The following is a 7,500-nucleotide window of genomic DNA, read 5'->3' as shown; positions in this document are numbered from 1 at the left end:
GGTAAATGGTTAACCAGTCAGCAGGCAGAGCAGCCGGCCGGCAATTAGAGCCGCCCGCCCGCTAATCAGGGTGCAGATAGGTGCAGAACAGCCCATCATTTTCCAGGGGCTAAGTACATTTGGGTAAATGGTTAACCAGTTAGCAGGCAGGGCAGCCGGCCGGCCGGTAATTAGAGCCGCCCGCCCGGTGATAAGGGTGCAGTTAGGTGCCGGCCAGCCCAGCAGCTCCAGGGGCTAAGTACATGTGGGTAAATGGTGAACCAGTTAGCAGGCAGGGCAGCCGGCCGGCCGGTAATTAGAGCCGCCCGCCCGGTGATAAGGGTGCAGTTAGGTGCCGGCCAGCCCAGCAGCTCCAGGGGCTAAGTACATGCGGGTAAATGGTTAACCAGTTAGCAGGCAGGGCAGCCGGCCGGCAATTAGAGCCGCCCGCCCGCTAATCAGGGTGCAGTTCGGTGCAGAACAGCCCATCAGCTCCAGGGGCTAAGTACATGTGGGTAAATGGTTAACCAGTTAGCAGGCAGGGCAGCCGGCCGGTAATTGAGGCCGCCCGCCCGGCCATAGGGCTGCAGTTAGGTGCCGACCAGCCCAGCAGCTCCTGGGGCTAAGTTCATGTGGGTAAAGGATTAACCAGTTAGCAGGCAGGGCAGCCGGCCGGTAATTGGAGCCGCCCGCCCGCTCATCAGGGTGCAGTTAGGTGCAGAACAGCCCATCAGCTCCAGGGGCTAAGTACATGTGGGTAAATGGTTAACCAGTTAGCAGGCAGGGCAGCCGGCCGGCCGGTAATTAGAGCCGACCTCCCGGCCATAGGGCTGCAGTTAGGTGCCGACCAGCCCAGCAGCTCCAGGGGCTAAGTACATGTGGGTAAATGATGAACCAGTTAGCAGGCAGGGCAGCCGGCCGCTAATTACAGCCGCCCGCCCGCTAGTAAGGGTGCAGTTAGGTGCAGGACAGCCCATCAGTTTCCAGGGGCTAAGTACATGTGGGTAAATGGTTAACCAGTTAGCAAGGCAGGGCAGCCGGCCGGCCGGTAATTAGAGCCGGCCGCCTGTCCGCCCGCTAGTAAGGGTGCAGTTAGGTGCAGAACAGCCCATCAGTTTCCAGGGGCTAAGTACATGTGGGTAAAAGGTTAACCAGTTAGCAGGCAGGGCAGCCGGCCGGTAATTACAGCCGCCCGCCCGCTAATAAGGGTGCAGTTAGGTGCAGAACAGCCCATCAGTTTCCAGGGGCTAAGTACATGTGGGTAAATGGTTAACCAGTTAGCAAGGCAGGGCAGCCGGCCGGCCGGTAATTAGAGCCGGCCGCCTGTCCGCCCGCCAGTAAGGGTGCAGTGAGTTGCAGAACAGCCCATCAGTTTCCAGGGGCTAAGTACATGTGGGTAAATGGTTAACCAGTTAGCAGGCAGCGCAGCCGGCCGGGAATTACAGCCGGCCGCCTGTCCGCCCGCTAATAAGGGTGCAGTTAGGTGCAGGACAGCCCATCAGTTTCCAGGGGCTAAGTACATGTGGGTCAATGGTGAACCAGTTAGCAGGCAGAGCAGCCGGCCGGCAATTAGAGCCGCCCGCCCGCTAATCAGGGTGCAGTTAGGTGCAGGACAGCCCATCAGTTTCCAGGGGCTAAGTACATGTGGGTAAATGGTTAACCAGTTAGCAGGCAGGGCAGCCGGCCGGCCGGTAATTAGAGCCGGCCGCCTGTCCGCCCACTAATAAGGGTGCAGTTAGGTGCAGAACAGCCCATCAGTTTCCAGGGGCTAAGTACATGTGGGTAAATGGTTAACCAGCTAGCAAGGCAGGGCAGCCGGCCGGCCGGTAATTAGAGCCGGCCGCCTGTCCGCCCGCTAATAAGGGTGCAGTTAGGTGCAGGACAGCCCATCAGTTTCCAGGGGCTAAGTACATGTGGGTAAATGGTTAACCAGTTAGCAGGCAGGGCAGCCGGCCGGTAATTACAGCCGCCCGCCCGCTAATAAGGGTGCAGTTAGGTGCAGAACAGCCCATCAGCTTCCAGGGGCTAAGGACATGTGGGTAAATGGTGAACCAGTTAGCAGGCAGGGCAGCCGGCCGGCCGGTAATTAGAGCCGGCCGCCTGTCCGCCCGCTAATAAGGGTGCAGTTAGGTGCAGAACAGCCCATCAGTTTCCAGGGGCTAAGTACATGTGGGTAAATGGTTAACCAGTTAGCAGGCAGGGCAGCCGGCCGGCCGGTAATTAGAGCCGGCCGCCTGTCCGCCCGCTAATAAGGGTGCAGTTAGGTGCAGAACAGCCCCTCTGTTTCCAGGGGCTAAGTACATGTGGGTCAATGGTTAACCAGTTAGCAGGCAGAGCAGCCGGCCGGCAATTAAAGCCGCCCGCCCGCTAATCAGGGTGCAGTTAGGTGCAGAACAGCCCATCAGTATCCAGGGGCTAAGTACATGTGGGTAAAGGGTTTACCAGTTAGCAGGCAGGGCAGCCGGCCGGCCGGCAATTAGTGCCGACCTCCCGGCAACAAGGGTGCAGTTAGGTCGCCGACCAGCCCAGCAGCTCCAGGGGCTAAGTATATGTGAGTAAATGGTTGACCAGTTAAGCAGGCATGGCAGCCGGCCGGTAAGCGGAGCGTCCCGCCCCGTAATACGGGTGCAGTTAGCTGCAGAACACACCGGCAGGTCCAGGGACGAAGTAGTGGACGGGGAAACGGTTAACCAGTTAACAGGCAGGGCAGCCGTACGGGCAGTAGAGCCGCCCGCCCCGTAATACGGGTGCAGTTCGCGGCAGACCAGCCCCGCAGCTCAAAAGTCTAAGTGGAGAACGGGGAACCGGTTGACCGGTGAGCCGAAGCATGCCAGCAGGCAGGGAAGGTGCAAAAAGGGCCGATAAGACCGAACCGGCACGAGTAACAGGCTGCCGGGGGCGGGTTCCCAGCAAACCAGGTGAGGGGGCGTGGCCGGAGGCCGCGCAGGAGAGCCGCCCGCCCGTGAGTACGGTTAGAGGCAGCAGCGGGCTTCCCCAGCAGGGCAGAAGCCGAAGTGCAGGGAGCGAAATGGTTAACCAGCGAGCAGGCAGCATTCCGGCAGGGCTGGAGGGCGAAAAACGGCGTAAAATAACGGACCGGCAGGAGGAAATGGCTGCCGGGGGGCGGACCCAGAGCCCCCACGTGAGGGGGCGGTTCGGGTGGCAGAGCCGCGCATGCGCGGTTGGAAAACGCGTCACGTCGGAGCAGGGTGAAATCATTAACCAGTCGGCCGCTTCGGCGTCGGCTGGCCGGGCCGAGGAGGGTCGGACCGGGGAAAGGTTCCCGGTTTCGTGTCCGTCGGGTGGTCCCGAGTGCGGCAGGAAAAAATCCGGAATCCTGGGAGCCTTTTTTAAAAAAGAACCGGTCCGGGATGGGGTCGGATTTGGAAGCGTTTGCGGGGCCTAGGTGCCTCTTCGTCGGCATGACTACCGGACGGTCACCCGCCGATCGGCATTTGCGATTTGTTGGCTGGGGAGGTTGGCGGGGTACCTGCAGAATAGTAGGAGGTGGCAAATCGAGAATCGGTCGACATCGCCAAGTGCCTTCTCGAGCCTCCAGGTCTGCAGGGACCGACCCAGGCTGCCCCCAAACCGACCGCGAGGCCGTGCCGGGCGGCCATTTTTGGCCATTTTCGGCATTTTTCGCGTCTTTCGGTAGGTCACGGAAAGCGGCGGCCTGAAGCCCGGGCGTGCCCGGGGAAGGCTCCCCTTCGCCCGCGGGACCGGATTTGCCCCGGAAACGTCCCGAAGCCGGCCGGGAAGGCGGTTTCGAGGGCGAAGCACCTCCGATTGCCTTCGCAAGGCCGGGGAAAGTGGCCCCTGGGCCCGGGAGAGCAAAATCCGTGCGAGGACGGAAGCCCATGAGGTCAGATCCGAGGCTCTTACCCGGCGCCCGGTGGGGGTATTCCCGCAAAGAGCAGCGAGTGCGCCCGGCGACGGGTCAAGTTGCAATTTCTGGCATGCCACTCCTGGAGCTGGTTCATGAGTTCCCCTCGGAAGTCCCGATGAGGAAAGGGCAAAATGGCGTTTTGCGGGCTTTGGGGCCTCTTCGTCGGTAGGACTACCGCCCGACCTTACGGTTGGAATTGTCGGCAGGGGAGGTTGGCGGGGTACCTGCAGAATAGTAGGAGGTGGCAAATCGAGAATCGGTCGACATCGCCAAAAACCTTCTCGAGCCTCCAGGTCTGCAGGGACCGACCCAGGCTGCCGCCAAACCGACCGACAGGCCCTGCCGGCGGCCATTTTTGGCCATTTTCGGCATTTTTCGCCTCTTTCGGCCGGGATGGAAAAGCGGCGGCCTGAAGCCCGGGCCTGCCCGGGGAGGCCTCCTAATCGCCCGGGGGACCGGATTTGCCCCGGTGAGAGCCCCGGAAACGTCCCGAAGCCGGCCGGGAAGGCGGCCAAGGACGAAGCACCTCGGATTGCATTGGCAGGCCGTGCAAAGTGGCCTCCGGGCCCGCGAGACAATGCAGGGTGCCCTCGGTGTGCCCCTGAGAAATGGTTAACCAAACGAAGGACAGTGCGCCTCGGATTGCATTGGCAGGCCGTGCAAAGGGGCCCCCGGGCCCGCGAGACGTTACAGATTGCCCTCGGTGAGCCCCTGAGAAATGGTTAACCAATTGGACTTAGTCTCTGGCGGAGAGACAAAGTGTTTTCACGAGAAATGGTTAACCAATTGGACTTCGTCTCTGGCAGAGAGGCAAAGTGTTTTCACGAGAAATGGTTAACCAATGAGGACAATGGACCTCGGGTTGCATTGGCAGGCCGGGCAAAGTGGCTCTTGGGCCCGCGAGAGCAAAATCCGTGCACAGACGGAAGTCCATGAGGTCAGATCCGAGGCCTTTACCCGGCACCCGGTGGGGGTATTCCCGCAGAGAGTAGCGAATCTGCCCGGCGACGGGTCAAGTTGCATTTTCTGGCATGCCACTCCTGGAGCTGGTTCATGAGTTCCCCTCGGAAGTCCCGATGAGGAAAGGGCAAAATGGCGTTTTGCGGGCTTTGGGGCCTCCTGGACGGTAGGACTACCGCCCGACCTTACGGTTGGAATTGTTGGCAGGGGAGGTTGGCGGGGTACCTGCAGAATAGTAGGAGGTGGCAAATCGAGAATCGGTCGACATCGCCAAAAACCTTCTCGAGCCTCCAGGTCTGCAGGGACCGACCCAGGCTGCCGCCAAACCGACCGACAGGCCCTGCCGGCGGCCATTTTTGGCCATTTTCGGCATTTTTCGCCTCTTTCGGCCGGGATGGAAAAGCGGCGGCCTGAAGCCCGGGCCTGCCCGGGGAGGCCTCCTAATCGCCCGGGGGACCGGATTTGCCCCGGTGAGAGCCCCCGAAACGTCCCGAAGCCGGCCGGGAAGGCGGCCAAGGGCGAAGCACCTCGGATTGCATTGGCAGGCCGTGCAAAGTGGCCTCCGGGCCCGCGAGACAGTGCAGGGTGCCCTCGGTGTGCCCCTGAGAAATGGTTAACCAAACGAAGGACAGTGCGCCTCGGATTGCATTGGCAGGCCGTGCAAAGGGGCCCCCGGGCCCGCGAGACGTTACAGATTGCCCTCGGTGTGCCACTGAGAAATGGTTAACCAATTGGACTTAGTCTCTGGCAGAGAGGCAAAGTGTTTTCACGAGAAATGGTTAACCAATTGGACTTAGTCTCTGGCAGAGAGGCAAAGTGTTTTCAAGAGAAATGGTTAACCAATTGGACTTAGTCTCTGGCAGAGAGGCAAAGTATTTTCCAGAGAAATGGTTAACCAATTGGACTTAGTCTCTGGCGGAGAGACAAAGTGTTTTCAAGAGAAATGGTGAACCAATTGGACTTAGTCTCTGGCAGAGAGGCAAAGTGTTCTCACGAGAAATGGTTAACCAATTGGACTTAGTCTCTGGCAGAGAGGCAAAGTGTTTTCCTGAGAAATGGTTAACCAATTGGACTTAGTCTCTGGCAGAGAGGCAAAGTGTTTTCCAGAGAAATGGTTAACCAATTGGACTTAGTCTCTGGCGGAGAGACAAAGTGTTTTCACGAGAAATGGTTAACCAATTGGACTTAGTCTCTGGCGGAGAGACAAAGTGTTTTCAAGAGAAATGGTTAACCAAATGGACTTAGTCTCTGGCAGAGAGGCAAAGTGTTTTCAAGAGAAATGGTTAACCAATTGGACTTAGTCTCTGGCAGAGAGGCAAAGTGATTTCAAGAGAAATGGTTAACCAATTGGACTTGGTCTCTGAACGGCAGGCAAATTGTGGCCTTGAGAAATGATTAACCAATTGGACTTAGTCTCTGGCGGAGAGACAAAGTGTTTTCACGAGAAATGGTTAACCAATTGGACTTAGTCTCTGGCAGAGAGGCAAAGTGTTTTCCTGAGAAATGGTTAACCAATTGGACTTAGTCTCTGGCAGAGAGGCAAAGTGTTTTCCAGAGAAATGGTTAACCAATTGGACTTAGTCTCTGGCGGAGAGACAAAGTGTTTTCAAGAGAAATGGTGAACCAATTGGACTTAGTCTCTGGCAGAGAGGCAAAGTGTTCTCACGAGAAATGGTTAACCAATTGGACTTAGTCTCTGGCAGAGAGGCAAAGTGTTTTCCTGAGAAATGGTTAACCAATTGGACTTAGTCTCTGGCAGAGAGGCAAAGTGTTTTCCAGAGAAATGGTTAACCAATTGGACTTAGTCTCTGGCGGAGAGACAAAGTGTTTTCACGAGAAATGGTTAACCAATTGGACTTAGTCTCTGGCGGAGAGACAAAGTGTTTTCAAGAGAAATGGTTAACCAAATGGACTTCGTCTCTGGCAGAGAGGCAAAGTGTTTTCCAGAGAAATGGTTAACCAATTGGACTTAGTCTCTGGCGGAGAGACAAAGTGTTTTCACGAGAAATGGTTAACCAATTGGACTTAGTCTCTGGCGGAGAGACAAAGTGTTTTCAAGAGAAATGGTTAACCAAATGGACTTCGTCTCTGGCAGAGAGGCAAAGTGTTTTCAAGAGAAATGGTTAACCAATTGGACTTAGTCTCTGGCAGAGAGGCAAAGTGATTTCAAGAGAAATGGTTAACCAATTGGACTTGGTCTCTGAACGGCAGGCAAATTGTGGCCTTGAGAAATGATTAACCAATTGGACTTAGTCTCTGGCGGAGAGACAAAGTGTTTTCACGAGAAATGGTTAACCAATTGGACTTAGTCTCTGGCAGAGAGGCAAAGTGTTTTCCTGAGAAATGGTTAACCAATTGGACTTAGTCTCTGGCAGAGAGGCAGAGTGTTTTCACGAGAAATGGATAACCAATTGGACTTAGTCTCTGGCAGAGAGGCAAAGTGTTTTCAAGAGAAATGGTTAACCAATTGGACTTTGTCTCTGGCAGAGAGGCAAAGCGTTTTCCTGAGAAATGGTTAACCAATTGGACTTAGTCTCTGGCGGAGAGGCAAAGTGTTTTCAAGAGAAATGGTTAACCAATTGGACTTGGTCTCTGAACGGCAGGCAAATTGCGGCCATGAGAAATGGTTAACCAATTGGACTTAAGTCTCTGGCAGAGAGGCAAAGTGTTTT

The sequence above is a fragment of the Cetorhinus maximus genome, unplaced genomic scaffold (genome assembly GCF_964194155.1).
Source record: "Cetorhinus maximus unplaced genomic scaffold, sCetMax3.hap1.1 HAP1_SCAFFOLD_1139, whole genome shotgun sequence".
Classification (NCBI taxonomy): domain Eukaryota; kingdom Metazoa; phylum Chordata; class Chondrichthyes; order Lamniformes; family Cetorhinidae; genus Cetorhinus; species Cetorhinus maximus.
Note: the sequence above shows the minus strand (reverse complement) of the source record.